Source organism: Heterodontus francisci, chromosome 6 (assembly GCF_036365525.1).
Source record: "Heterodontus francisci isolate sHetFra1 chromosome 6, sHetFra1.hap1, whole genome shotgun sequence".
In the NCBI taxonomy this organism is placed as follows: domain Eukaryota; kingdom Metazoa; phylum Chordata; class Chondrichthyes; order Heterodontiformes; family Heterodontidae; genus Heterodontus; species Heterodontus francisci.
In genome coordinates this window covers 43,090,599-43,106,486 of record NC_090376.1, presented here as the reverse complement: position 1 = coordinate 43,106,486, position 15,888 = coordinate 43,090,599, and the positions used below count along the sequence as shown (strand labels likewise).

Here is a 15,888-nt window from a genome sequence, read left to right as displayed (position 1 = left end):
ATCTCATAATTTGCAGAAGCCTCCTCAGAAAGCATAGCATAAACTTCAGGAGCTCTGACAATAACTTGCTTTGCATAAGCAGTGTCCAGTTTTCTTTCAGCCACTTCATCGGTTTAGCTAGCTTTTCAAAAGAAATGAAAAATGCCTCTACGTCCCTTTCCTCGAACCCCAGGAGGGCTTGCACAACTTTAAACAGCTCTCCACTGGGTCCTGGGCTGGAGTCAGATCTTTCCTCCTCAGAACTTTCACTGGAATCAAAGCCAGCGTTTTGTTTTAGTTCCAACTTTTTAAATTTGAACTCCTTTTCTTCTCTTTCTCTTTGAAATACTCTCTCTTTTGCCCTTTCCTCTAAGTCAAGTTCAAGTTTTTTCATTGTCAAATCTCTTTCCTGTTCAAGCTTATGTTTTTCCAATTGCAACTGAATAATAGCTAATTCAACTGCACTACCATCTGGTTTGCCTTTTTCTTCTTCCAATTTCAAATGGTGTGCTATTACCTCAGTTATATCTGCTTTCTTAGCTCCTGGCTTTAACTGCAACACCAACTTTTATGCCAATTCCTTTAGCCTAACTATGGTTAAATTTCTCAAATCACTCAGGGATACATCCTCCTTCCCCAGAAAAGTTGTAACAACTGACAAAGACATTCCGGTAGAGTACTTTACTCTAATACACAAGAACCCTGTTTTTCTTTACTTTTCCTCTTTTCAATTAGCATTAACCCACTTACAATTACACGTCGTCAGCTTTGGGTATCCCAGAGGATGAACCCCCAGTTATATGTTACAACCGAGGCAGGAGGATTGCATTGTCTTTTCTAGTTCCACTTCTCCACAGGTCACAACATATATTTAAATGTTTACCCTGTTACTGATACAGCCAATCATATACTCTATTTTTTATCCCAGAATAAAATACACCAGCCAGGTTTCTTTAATAAACAACAAAATTATCAGTTTATTATGAAACAAGACTTAACCAATAACAAAGCAAAGCATTAACACACAGATTGAAATATGAAAGTTCCCTTTTTAAGTTCCCCAATTACACACTGGAAAAAATACAGAAATTCTCCCAGCAGCGATCTGTTACATGTCCCTTTTTTGGTCTGGCATCCGGGTATACGGAGACAGATCACTGGGATCGTTTCAGAAGCAGTCCGTTCTGGAGATGTCGAAAATTATTCTTGTAGGCTTTCTAGGAGAAATATGGCATCAGGGTTTTCCACCAGCATACACTTGAATCGCAGGATTTTTTTCCAGCTTCTCAGGAGCTAGGCAACAGTAGGGATTTTAGCTCTTCCACGCTGGATCTTTGCAGGATTTCTTCAAACAGGCAGAGAAAGAGGTGAGCTGGTGGGTTTCTTTTTCCTTAGCAAGTAAAAACACCAACTGTCTTCAAACAGGCCACAACCAACTAAACTGAAAACAATATCCAAACCACAGAGAGTCAACCTCCTGACCTCCATAAACCTTGGCATGTGGCTTCTTTGTAACTATTTTTCCCCCAGGTCACCAAGGGTTCTGTTGTTTACTGAGCCCAAAGCACATAACTTTCAGCACAGGTGGTTTCTAAACAACATCTCAAGTGTCCTTTCGGTGAATTTGGTAAAAAAAAACACATCCATGGAATCTTTTCGGTTTTAACAAAAGTCCTCAAAAAATAAAATATTTTTAAAAATGGAAGCACTTTCATAACACCTGTTATGTGAGATGTGACTAAATGACATATCTTTCTTTAAACTTCTGTCGAGATTCTGTTCACTAACACCAGCACATGAGCCAAGGTAAATGCAAATAAAAAGTAATTTATTTTATGAAACTATCTTATTGACTTCTGAGAGGAGCTTGCAGTGTCCTTTCAAAAGGATTTCAGATTCATTTATATGTGGGATGCACAGTGGCTCAAAATGTTGAAACTCCAATGGTCCATGCTACAGAGTGACACAATGCAGTTTATGCCTGTCTTTTTCCCACAGAAATGGCAAGAAATCAGCAGGTGAGTCACTCTGGGCACTCACATGCACACCTTAGCACTTAGATGCAAGAAAGCATTGACAAGGGCCAGGAGCAATTCATCTGCCCACCCACTTGGCTGGCTGATACATTGAATATAGTGGGAGATTCAGACAAGGAAGCAAATTCTTTTGAAAAGAAAGACTTACATTTCTATAGCACTTTTCATGACCACCGGACATCTCAAAGTGCTTTACAGCAAACAAAGTACTGTTGAGGTATAGTCACTGTTGCAAATTAGGAGTTGCGGCAGCCAATTTGCACATAGCAAACCCCACAAACAGCATTGTGATAATGACCAGATAATCTGTTTTTTGTGCTGTTGATTGAACGATAAGTATTGCCATGATACCTAGCCCCTGCTCTTTTTCAAGATACTGCCATGGGATCTTTTACATCTACCCAAGCAGGCCAACAGGGCCTCAGTTTAATGTCTCACCTGAAAGACAGCACCTCCAACTGTGCAGCACTCCCTCAGTGCTTCACTGGAGCACCAGCCTTGATTTTTGTACTCAAGCCCTGTGAACCCAGACCTTTATAACTCAGAGGTGAGAGTACTACCCACTGAGCCACAGCTGACACTAGGAATATCTAAAAATTATTTTTTGCACTGGTCAAGGCATGGCTCCTTCAATTCCACCACCATCACCTCTAACAAGTGTAAGGAACTCATACACTTCATTGTCAGCAAAGAACCATATGTTCAGCTGTTGATGCCCCCTTCCCCTCCCTACCAAGGCAAACCTCCCATGCGGCCTCTCAACCTAGCCTAAATCCCCTTTTCTCTCTAGTTTAACTCCCATCTCCAGATTTGCCTTCTTCGAGCTTATCTCATCCATGAGCCCCACCTCCTGCTCCTTCAATCCCATTCATATTCAACTGTTGACCACCCAGCTTTCTTTTCTAACCCCATGCTAGCTGAAATTATGAATAGGCCTCTCTCCTCAAGTATTGATTCCCTTCCTTTCAAAGCTGCTGTCATTATCCTGCTTCTTCAAAAAATCCACTCTCATCTCATCTGTCTTTGCAACTATCACCCCACCTGAAATCTGTATTTCCTTTCCAAAGACCTTAAACGTGCTGTTGCCTCTCAGATCCATGCCTATGTCTTCCGTAACTCTCTGTTTGAATCTCACAAACAAATTTATGCTTCCCTCCCACCGTCCCATAATGTGTCTGTTTTGTATGACATCTGCTAGTAATTAGACAGAAATTACTGACAAATAATTATGAAAGTTGCTTATTTTATGAGTTCTGGTATTCGTCATTAGTCAGGAATGCTGTTTAGTGATAACAGAGATTTCCAATGAAACCTGCACTTTTAAAAAATGAATGCACATTATGATGCTCTGGTATGGGCATTTTGTAAATAGATTTGATGGTGTGGTGAGAGCGTAATTTTTTGTTGCTTTTTTATTGGTTATTCATATAAGTTAGAAGGATATTAAAAAGTCAAACCAAAACACAGCTTACTCCAACTCATATTAATCAGAGCACAGTAAAACAAGAATATATCTTGTATTTTAACTAACCTGAAGCAATGGAGGGAAGACCTGTTAATTCTCTTTTTTTTTAAAAGGCCCGTTTTGAAAAAAATCATCTTCCGTTGAACTGGACCCCAACTGCACTCAATTAATAAATGAGAATCAGAGTCTGCAATCTTTTGAAATTCATATAACCTCAAACTAAACCTATGATTACTTGATTATTCTAGATGCAAAGTAAACATCGGAAGCACCTTTAAGTCTGTGCGTGCTGCCTCTCACCAGGCATCAATGAACTAAGCAGCCAGATTGGCTGTCAAGGAGAAATACCTTTCAGATGTGCTAGCTGTAGGAATACTCTTAGAACCTTCTCCTAGACTGACAGATTCCAATAATACAAGTTGAAATTCATTGAAGGATTGGTTCCTAAACTGTATTCAAATTGAGTCTTGGCCTCAGACATGGGTAGCTATCTCTGTTAACAAGCTAGCAGTTGTTAATGTACTTTGAACATAAATGTATTTTCATGTCATCATTTAGAACTGTCCCTCGTATGCAGAAGGTCAGATGAAGAATTAATCATTACTTGATGAACCAGCATTGTACCAGTATGCATTAGACTTTTGAAAACTTGTAATTTACCCACTGGTACTTTCAGTACAATGTCTCCAAATTAGTTTGGAACCGCTATTGTAAATTTGTGATTTATCTGTCTTTGTTGTCTCCATTGGCACACCATTTTTATATTATCTACATAATGTACTCAAAATTTAGTGCTGCATGTACTTTCTGTCTATGAAACCTTACTTCCTGTTGTTTTGTTTTGCATACTTGAGTGTAAACTTTTTCTGTTATAAATTTCTATGAGCATATTTGTGATGCAAACTGCCTATGTAAACTATTTGTGCTGTAATTGCACCCTCCCACCAGAGGTGATGCTGTAGTACCTTTTGCATCACCCAGTCCTCAACTAGTTCTGCAGAGCTATGCTGACCAACTCATTTTCTCCGCTTCCCAAAATTACAATTGTTTTTGCAATTTAACTCCAGATAATATACGGTCAATGTGCCATGTAAAAATAAGGATAGAATGTCCGGTTCCACGTATTCCCTGTCACAGCCTGTGATGCACATAATATTCCCTATTTTCTAATCATATCCTCTGGTTGCACATAGAAACATAGAAAATCGGAGCAGAGGTAGGCCATTCGGCGCTTTGGGACTGCTCCGCCATTCAAAAAAGATCATGGCTGATCATCTAATTCAGTACCCTGTTCCCACTTTCTCCCCATATCCCTTGATCCCTTTGGCATTAAGAAATATATCTATCTCCTTCTTGAATATATTTAATGACTTGGCCTCTACTGCCTTCTGCGGTAGAGAATTCCACAGGTTCACCACCCTCTGAGTGAAGAAATTTCTCCTCATCTCGGTTCTAAATGGCATACCCCATATCCTGAGACTGTGACCCCTGGTTCTGGACTCCCCAGCTATTGGGAACATCCTCCCTGCATCTAGCCTGTCTTGTCCTGTTAAAATTCTATAGGTTTCTATGAGATCCTCTCTCATTCTTTTAAACTCGAATGAATATAGGCCTAGTCAACCCAATCTCTCCTCATACGTCAATCCTGCCATCCCAGGAATCAGCCTATTAAATCTTCTTTGCAATCCATCCTTGATAAGAACATCCTTCCTCAGATAAGGAGACCAAAACTGCACACAATACTCCAGATGTGGTCTCACCAAGGCCCTGTATAACTGCAGTAAGACATCCTTGCTCCTGTACTCAAATCCTCTTGCAATGAAGGCCAACATACCATTCGCCTTCCTAACTGCTTGCTGCACCTGAATGCTTACTTTCAGCGACTGGTGTACAAGGACACCCAAGTCTTGTTTCACCACCCTTTTTCCAATCTTTCACCATTTAGATAATAATCTGCCTTTCTGTTTTTACAATCTAAGTGGATAACCCCATATTTATCCACATTATATTGCATCTGCCATGCATTTGCCCACTCACCCAACTTGTCCAAATCACATTGAAGCCTCTTTACATCCTCCTCACACCTCACATTCCCCCCCAGCTTTGTGTCGTCTGCAAACTTGGAAATGTCACATTTAGTTCCCTCATCCAAGTCATTACAATATATTGTGAATAGCTGGGGCCCAAGCACTGATCCCCGCAGTACCCCACTAGTCACCGCCTGCCACCTGAAAAAAGACCTGTTTATTCCTACTCTCTGTTTCCTGTCTGTCCGCCAATTCTCAATTCATGCCAGTATATTACCCCCAATCCCATGTTCTTTAATTTTGCACACTAACCTCTTATGTGGGACCTTATCAAAAGCCTTCTAAAAATCCAAATTCACCGCATCCACTGGTTCTCCCTTATCTATTCTACTAGTTACATCCTCAAAAAACTCCAGTAGATTTGTTAATGCATGATTTCCCTTTCGTAAACCCATGCTGACTTTGCCCAATCCCGTTTATGCTTTCCAGGTGTTCTGCTATCACATCCTTTATAATAGACTCTAGCATTTTCCCCACTACTGATGTAAGCCTAACTGGTCTGTAAATCCCTGTTTTTTCTCTCCCTCCTTTTTTAAATAGTGGGGTTAGATTTGCCACCCTCCAATCTGTCGGTACTGCTCCAGAGTCTATAGAATTTTGGAAGATGACCACCAATGCATCCACGATTTCATGTGCCACTTCCTTTAGTACTCTGGGATGTAGATTATCAGGCCCTGGGCATTTGTCAGCCTTTAACCCCATTAATTTCCCTAGCCCTATTTTTTTTACTAATTCTGATTTCCTTCAGTTCCTCCCTCTCATTAGACCCTTGGTTCCCTAACATTTCTGGGAGGTTATTTGTGTCGTCCTTTGTGGCCACTGGGTTCCAATTATTTTGTTTTCATTTGCCATTTTCTTCTGCTTTGTAACTAAAAGGTCTAATGTTCAGAATAAGCGTTTAAACTACACAGAAATTCACAGGCTCACGTAATTCAAAATAACAGTATTACATTTATCCACTGAATTGCCTTTTATGGCTTTTAGTGCCTTTACTTAAGTTTTTATTTGCAGGCCCTCAGACTCTCTTTTAAGTCTGGATTTGGAGGTGATTTTGTTGCCCAGAAATAGAACAAAGAACAAAGAAAATTACAACACAGGAACAGGCCCTTCGGCCCTCCAAGCCTGCGCCGATCCAGATCCTCTACCTAAACATGTCGCCTATTTTCTAAGGGTCTGTATCTCTTTGCTTCCTGCCCATTCATGTATCTGTCTAGATACATCTTAAAAGACGCTATCGTGTTTGCATCTACCACCTCCGCTGGCAACGCGTTCCAGGCACCCACCACCCTCTGCGTAAAGAACTTTCCACGCATATCCCCCCTAAACTTTTCTCCTCTCACTTTGAACTCGTGACCCCTAGTATTTGAATCCCCCACTCTGGGAAAAAGCTTCTTGCTATCCACCCTGTCTATACCTCTCATGATTTTGTACACCTCAATCAGGTCCCCCCTCAACCTCCACCTTTCTAATGAAAATAATCCTAATCTACTCAACCTCTCTTCCTAGCTAGCGCCCTCCATACCAGGCAACATCCTGGTCAACCTCCTCTGCACCCTCTCCAAAGCATCCACATCCTTTTGGTAATGTGGCGACCAGAACTGCACGCAGTATTCCAAATGTGGCCGAACCAAAGTCCTATACAACTGTAACATGACCTGCCAACTCTTGTACTCAATACCCCGTCCGATGAAGGAAAGCATGCCGTATGCCTTCTTGACCACTCTATTTACCTGCGTTGCCACCTTCAGGGAACAATGGACCTGAACACCCAAATCTCTCTGTACATCAATTTTCCCCAGGACTTTTCCATTTGTGATACTATTTTGCTGTCTGAACCTGTGCATTGTACCTAAATTCCTAGGATGCATAAATATGGTTCAGTCAGCTGAACTGATAGAATATTCTAGTAGCTTTTGCTCAAATGTTTCTCAAAATTATTTGAAGAAATGGTAGAGGATAAACTTCAAAATCTTTATCCAGGTAAATTTGCCTTTTTACCAGGTGCATGTGTCAGAAAAAGTATGCTGTACCAATTTAGACCTGTTATAGCTTTTGTTTTGTGTTCTATAAACTAGAGAGAATAGTTGAAACTGATAGATAAAGAGAGACAGAGAGACTAGGATGAGCGAGAGAGACTGGAGTTACAGAGAGTGCTGAAAGTAAGGGAGTAGAGATAGAAAGTGTGTCTTTCTTCACTCTAATGGTTCAATTATGAAAAACAAACTTGAGTTTTGGTCAATTTAATGATCTTATGTGTTTTGTCCACAGTTAGGAAATGTTATTGCTAATAGTTTATACCTCTAAGGCAGAGAGAGAGGCAGTCTTTCCTTTTTCTAATCTGAATTTTTTTCAAAATGCGGTTGAATTTTGTGAGCAAATTGAAGGAATTAGAAAGGGAGAGGAGGGAAATGGGTTAAAGGTGAGAGAGCCTTTGGCCTCACACCACCTGCATTTGATGGGAGTGAGTAGCAGTGGGAGGAATCAGTGGAGGGTTAAAAGCAAAATGAAAGACAGTAGAGCAAGTGTAAGGAACATACAGAGCAGTTTGAAGGGGAAGAAATGGGTGTCATGATGAGAGAGAGGGCTGGAGTAGTGGGAAGGTGAAATAATAGGAGACATGATGGGAGAGTGGTTTCACACCACAAGCTGTTGTGTGACAAGTTCCAAGAATCAGGAGGCCAATCACAAACAGGGAAAAAGGGGAAACCAAAGGCAGGGAAGTGGGGAAACTGAGGGTAGGGAAGAGGGGAAATCAAAGAACCTCCCCCATTTCAGAGACTCACCCATTTCATAGACCCTCCTCATTTCAGAGACTGACCTCAATAAGTAATTGAATGAGGGGTTGGGAAGGGAGCTTCTGATGGCTACATGTTTTTCACAACCTTCACTTCAACTGCAGCTTGCAGCTTATTAGTAGCTCATTTCTATGCCACCCAGGCAAAAGCAGAAAACAAGAAAAAGGCAGTCTGAAGCAAATAGAAGAGCTATGGAAGGAGAAGCAGAAATGAAGGTAAGGGGAGCAGAAGTGGAGAGTCAAAGAGAAACAGCAAAAAAAAAGGGTCAGATGAAAGAGCACCCATATTCCCAGATTTACCATGTGCAACACAGGGGAGATTGACTAGTATCTATGTATATAAATATTGAAGCTCTGATTTTTGGAGGCTTTTCCAAACAGCTTAGCGCTGCTCTGATATTGAGTGCAGATCATTATATCTGACCCATGACTAGCGTTGCCAACTCTGGTTGCAGGTATTCCTGGAGGTTTGATCATGTGACATTCTGGCCACATGACATAACCATGTGACACCTGATTCACATGATATATGACCATGTGAGGTCTAATCATGTGTTATCTGATCACATAACTTCTACAAATGTTATTGCATTTAAAGGTCAGGTACCCAGTCATTGTGTATTTTTACTTGTGTGACAGGTTCCAAGAAGTAGGAGGCCAGCCATGAACAGGGAAGAAGGGAAACTGAGGAACCCCTTCCTCATTTCAGAGAGCCCCATTTTACAGGATTCCCCTTTGATTTCCAAGAATCCCTAAATGCTGACAGCCCCCATTCCCGACTCTCCAGCCCCCTCGCAACTGCACGCCACGTGGTCGCAGCTCTCTCCAGGTGATGTCACCAAACAGTGGCGAAGGGGATGGGTTGTCGGGTGCTGCATTGTGGCAGGAAATTTAAATTGCTGATCTCCTGGGCTGCTAGGGGTATTGCGCAGGGGAGGAACACCTGATTCCAGGAATCTCCTGGTCATTCTGGGATGGATGGGAGGCCTGCTCCTGACCCCACATGCCCAATTCATGCCATGCCCAATTTTCATAACTGCCAATTTCAAATAAGAAAATGTGGCTATGTTATCAGCATGCATGTGTTGCCTTTCAGCTTTTAAGTGATTATTAAAAAAGGAAGCTACTCGTGAAATCTCCCAACTTGGGGCAAGGCTCTGTCAACAATATATATCATATCCATATAACATGGACATGTTGGGAGTCCTGGGACATGTCCTGCTCAAGTTAGGCTTCTTAAAGGGAAAGTGTGGTTTTTGTTGATGGTAAAAGTTTATATTTTCAACCTTTCAAATACAATTTGCTGCATTTTGCTCCATGGTTTTACTGAGTATTCTGCCTTTCTTTTGTTTTTATGATTGATTTTCCTGCTGATACTTTCATTAGTTGCTGCTGCCATTTAAATTGTACAGTAGAAAATGGAAAGGGAACCTGCCATCCCTAGCTGGTCTCGCCTACATGTGACCTTTGTCCCACGTTACGTGATTGATTCTTAATGTGCTCGGCAACCTAGGAGGGACAATAAATATTAGTCACAGGGCGTCACAGTGGCACAGTGGTTAGCACCGCAGCCTCACAGCTCCAGGCACCCGGGTTTGATTCCAGGTACTGCCTGTGTGGAGTTTGCAAGTTCTCCCTGTGTCTGTGTGGGTTTTCTCCGGGTGCTCCGGTTTCCTCCCACAAGCCAAAAGACTTGCAGGTTGATAGGTAAATTGACCATTATAAATTGTCACTAGTGTAGGTAGGTAGGTGGTAGGGAAATATAGGGACAGGTGGGGATGTTTGGTAGGAATATGGGATTAGTGTAGTATTAGTATAAATGGGTGGTTGATGTTCGGCACAGACTCGGTGGGCCGAAGGGCCTGTTTCAGTGCTGTATCTCTAATCTAAATCTAGTTTGCCAGTTTCACCCTCATCCCAAGTACAAATGGAATAAAAACATCACCATCTTGGGATCTGAATTTATAGATCCCGCCACTTCAATCTGTCATGTCAACAAAGTCTTATTTTCAGTCATATATAAAAAATAATTGTTTAGCATTCAACAAAAATGGTACAGTGGTTATTTAGTATACAGATGAGAGTTGTAGCATCTGCTAGTGGATAATTATCACAACATGAGAGTTACATGCCACAGTATCCTTCCAATCCACCAAGCAGTCTGCAGCACAGACCAGTATCAAACAAGTGGCAAATCTTATTTTGATAGGGTGTGATGCCGTCATCACTTCCCTTGCGAAAAGGAGGTATTAACCAATTAACCAATCAGTGGGTGTGACAGTTCCCTTGAGTGCAGGCTTCCTTATGGGCATCAGAGCTCTTTGTCTCAACTCCATTCACAACATAAAGAGACAATATTACTGTGCTGATGGTATTTGACCTCATAAAAATTATTATTCAGTAGCTATCATGAAGGGAGCATTCATGATGCCTTTGTTGTGTGGCAACCTACAGTGCCCATATTATTTGTAGGAGGGGTTCTTGGTTCTTTGGAGAACATGACTGTCTTTCATCCACTGTTGTTGGCCCCACTGCAAAATTTTTAGCGGCAGTGAACCATCTTAGTCCTTACATTTCAGTACGTGATTACTGTTCCTTAGCTGTACCTTCTATTTTCGAGAATACAGTGCCACGCAGCTTAGATCACGCTGAAAGAAAATGTGTAATGGGGCAATGGTCATGTACAGTAATTGAAATGGTACCCAGCCAAAGGGCATGGGAGGTCCGGAATTAGGTTTGTGCCATGGTTAATGAGCCCTGCAAAAAATGTGAACAAAATCATGGCGAACAGCTTTTCTTCTAATAATAGCAAATTTATTCTTCATTTGTAACCAGTTATGGGGGAATTAAGATTACTGCACTAACTCAGTAGCTGATCTCAATTCATGCAGCTTGCACCTGTGCTTCTTGACTGGATGGTAGTTTACATTGAAATGATTCATCACCACCAGCACATACCCCCATAAATTATAAAGCTCAAGTGTATAACATCAAACATATATTTTCTACAACCAGTCAAGTAATAGAACTCAATCAGATGACACAATGTTTTATATTGAGAGATTTAATAACATGACAATCCTCTCGTAAAACGCAAAAAAGTATATTTTCCAGACCTTGCAATCATAATGGCCACAATAGGTAGAATAGAATCTTCAGAGCACTGTAGAAAATTCAATACTTCTCCAGAATTCCTGCAGTGATGTCCTGGGACTGAGATGATTGACTTCCAATAACCACAACTGTCCTCCTTTGTGCTAGGTATGACTCCAACCAGCAGAGAGTTTTCCCCCTGATTCCCCTTGACTTCAGTTTTGCTAGGGCTCCTTGATGCCATACTCAGTCAAATACTGCCTTGATGTCAAGGGCAGTCACTCTCACCTCACTTGCTGGTCTAATTGTAACGGCGGTGACATGAAGACCTTAATTAGACATTAATTGCCCACTTAAAGGATTTAATTGGCAGCGGGGCAGGAAGGCCGTCCCTGCCTGGGAATTTTGGCAGAGGTGATTACATGCTCTCCCTGCCTCCAAACCCAGCATGGAGGAGAGCATAAAATTCGCCCCAATGGGCTGGATTTTGTTCCCAGCCCGCGTCGGGTTCTGTGGTGAGTGGGGGAAGGGGTTGCAGGGGTGTGGAGAATCGGAGCGGCAGCAGCCATCCTGGAACCCAGCGCCGGGATTGCCGGACCCAATCTCGCCGAGGGTGGAATAGGCCGAAGCCGGCCTTGCCACCCAGAGGCCAGTTGAAGCCCTAAAGTGGCTATTGATGGCCAATTAAGGGCCTCTTCCTGCTGCTGCTGGGATCTTACTAGTGGTGGGGGGTCTCCGCCGTGTGAGGAGGATGCTTTGGAAAACGAGATACCCTCCCTGTGGGCTTGGAGTGTCCCTCCTTCATGGGCAACTCGTGACCCATGGAGGACCCCTTCCAGGAACCACTGTACCCCCCCGGGGACTCCCCTGCCACGGGACCAAATGCCCCCCCCCACCCCACTCGTCGGGGCCTTCCGGACCGACCCCAGCGACCCTGCCTCACCTACCTCAGGCCTCTGTAGTACTGGCAGTGGCCATGGCTGCCAGTGCCACTGCCGATACTGTTGAGCTACTGGCCCTGTGATTAGCCAGCAGCTCTTGGGGGCGGGTTCCTAATCCCTGTTAAGTGTTTAAAGGGACAGGGATCCCGCCTTCTTCAACTTTGATGGCCAAAGATTGGAGGATTGCTCCGGGGGCCTGAAAAGTGCAGAGGCGGGGTTCCCCTGACTTTCGGTCCAGTGACGGGACTCCCACCTCCAATCCACCTCAATGTCTTTGCAAATCAGATGGGTTTTTTTGCAGCATGAAAATCACAGCAGATTTTTCTTTTGCCATTTTTGTTCTTAAGCTTCTGGGGAGATTATGCTGGCTGAATTTAGTGAGCCCTCTATGGATCCTGGCAACAAACCTGTAAATGGGTGCCATTCCCATTTGTCACATGGGCAACTGCCCCACTGCAATCATGTGGCTGGTGCCCATTTTGCATAATAGAGGCGTGGGGCCCATCCAATCATGTGGTGGGGGCGGGAGACGTGACACCAAATAGTAGGTCAGATGACTCCAGAGCAGGTGCTGGCGCCATATTTAAAGCCCTGCCCGTGATGCTTGCATTGCTTTCTGCATTTGTTTGTTGCTAGCTTCTCAAAACTGTGACCCATTTTGCACTGACTCTGAAGTCCCCAAGGCAGACCCCGCAAGATGGCAGAGCCAAGACACAAGGTGGCCCTCCCGGTTTAGTGATGTCTCCCTCCAGATTCTCCTCCAGGCTGCAAGGGAAAGACGGGAGGGCCTCTTCCCCAGTGATGGCCTGGATTGAAATCACTGAGCAGGTCAGTGGCCTTGGGGTCACCCCCGGACATGGGTACAATGCTGCAAGAGGATCAATGACCTCCAATGTTCTGTCAAAGTGAGTGCTGCTCACCTCTCCTTTTTAGTGATTGCAAGTGGCTACAGAGGAGGAAGTGGGACATGGAGAGGTTGGCATTACCACGGTGATGGCAGAGGGAGTTAGGCATCACCTCGTCCTAACAGATGCATGGCTGTATCTCAACCACAGGCCACCTTCTTTCATAGATCACCCCCCTTTAATTCCACTGAGAGTGGATGGCAACATGAGCTACATGTGAAAGCCTGGTAGAGGACGAGGGGATGACACTAGCAGAACTGTCATGTTGATCTTTCTGTGAAGTATGACTATCTTCACCTTTCCACTTGCAGGACATGAGGGCCCATAACAGGAGGGAGACAGCCTGAACAGGCGGAGGCATCCCAGACCTTTGGCCCTCACCACAGCCAAGGAAGAGGCATTAGAATTGGCATAGTCACAGGGTGGCCGCGCCATATTCGATGCTGAATATCCACGCAAGAGAGTGATGATTGGCTTCCATTGACATACAGTTCACTTCTGGAGACCCACGACACATGTGGTTGGTGTGATGAGATCTGTACAGCCTAACCCACACATGTTTGTGTTCTCTCATGCAGGTCGGTGTCCGCAGGAGACTACAGCCACAGAGGGACAGCCATTCACTTCAGAGGAGGAGGAGCACTCATAGGATGCATTGTCCCATGACTCTCCTGCACCTTCCACCAGCGCAGATACTTGCACCTTGGTGGGATTCCACTCGACTTTAGAATCAGGGTCATCAGCTGGTGAGAGCACCACACATGGGCCCGAGCAGCTGGCTGAGGCTGAGACAGCCAAGGCCTTTGACAGTCGGAGAAGTGTGGGTGGTCAGGCCCATGGTGAGCCCCAGGCTCATGATGAGCCTCTGATGTCAACAGCACAGGGCTTGCTGGAGTTACAGGTAAGGGAATATCTGGTGGAGAAGCCAGAGGCCAAGCGCAGCCATGAGCAGACATCATCCGTTCATGCCATGAGTGCTGCCATGTCTTAAGCATGTGAGTGCATAGCTTCCTCCATCGAGAGATTGGCGACTCTCATGGAGAGACTGATCCCACAGATGCACGCAGACCTGCACACCATTGCCTCGGCGCATGATTGGCAAGGCGAGAGAAGGACGAGACACCTGAAGTCTTCTCCAGCTCCTCGTCCTTCTCAGATGAGCAGAGAGGTTCAAGTGAGCCTTGAAAGGGAGGAGGAGAGGCTGACTTCCACAGCTGAGGGCTCCCCTCAGGACACTCCGAGTTGGACAGTAGCTCCTCAGCCCCTCTGCCAGCTCCAGCAGCTGCAATGCTTGTGGAGAGTGCTGCATCTGTGCAGGAAACCCTCAGACAGCCGGGATCCTCCAGACCTCAGGCAACCAGAGGACGGCTGCTGAAGTCATCACAGGCCAAGAGGCAGCCTGATCAGTAGCCTCCCTCCAGCCTAGCAGCAAGCCCAGGGGTTACACCGCATAGAAGCACTCGTAAACGTATAAAGAGAAGCACCGAGAGACACTTGCAGGTTCACGGGCATTTGAAATTTGACATGTGGTGCTTCATATAAAGTTCTTTTGTTCAAGCCATTAGCATTCATTGTGTAAAAGTGATTATTTTATCATTCCCTAATTGTGAACTGCTGACTTCCCCTTTCCCCTTTAGTGGATTGCCAATGTAAGCACAGCCCTCATTTGAATGTGATCTCCCGTGGGTAATAGCGCGTGTTTGAGCTGGGCACTAAGCACGGAAACATAAGTGGGAAGGAGTCGACAGACGACATGCATTGAGATGAGTCTTTATTGGTTTCTCTGCAAGTGGACATCAGAGTGGTTGGAAGTGGGTTATTATGAGATTGTATCTTTCCTCCTTGGCATGTCGCTCAATCTGCTTGGAAAGGGCTTCAATATCCAGTGCTGCCTGCTCATCTCCCTTTTCTGTAACCTCCCCGTCAGTGGAGGAGTGTCACTCAGGCATCTCATCATCATGCAAGGCGTCCCCCTTCTGCAGTCTTAGATTGTGAAGAGCGCAGCAGACCACCACGATGCACGAGACCTTCGCTGGGGCAAACTGCAGGGCTCCACTGGATCGATCAAGGCAGTGGAATCTCATCTTCAGCAGCCCAATGGCCTGCTCAATGGGTGATGCATGGGTGGAGCCATGGCAATTGTTGTAGCTCTCCTCGCTGTATTGCGAGGGTTCCTCACAGGCGTCAGTAGCCAAGTCTTCTTTTCTCTGGGAATCCAGCCCTGAAGGCGAGCGGGATGCCAGAAAAGCTGCAGTACCTGGGACTGTTGAACTATGTAGGTGTCATGGCTGCTTCCTGGGAAGCGGGCACATACCTGCAGGAAACACTTTCGGTGGTCGCAGTCCAGTTGAACGTTGATGGAATGGAAACCCTTCCTGTTGATGAATGCAGCTGGCTGGTCCGTTATAGCCTTGATGGCCACATGTGTGCAATCTATCACACCTTGGATCCAGGGAAATCCAGCGAAAGCCCCAAAAATGCGATGGCCTTCTCAGCCTAACTGTCATGGTCAGTCCTGTAGTGCACATAGTTGCTGGCCCTCTTGAACAGGGCATTGGACACCTCCTTAAAGCAGTGGTGGGCTTCTG

The 15,888-nt window shown here is 44.5% G+C and overlaps 1 protein-coding gene across 4 annotated transcripts in view; it reads left to right on the top strand.

Moving 5' to 3' along the window:
- Positions 1 to 15,888, top strand: part of LOC137371268 (microtubule-associated tumor suppressor candidate 2-like) — a 508,676-nt gene that overhangs the window by 1,603 nt on the left and 491,185 nt on the right. The window lies entirely within an intron of this gene.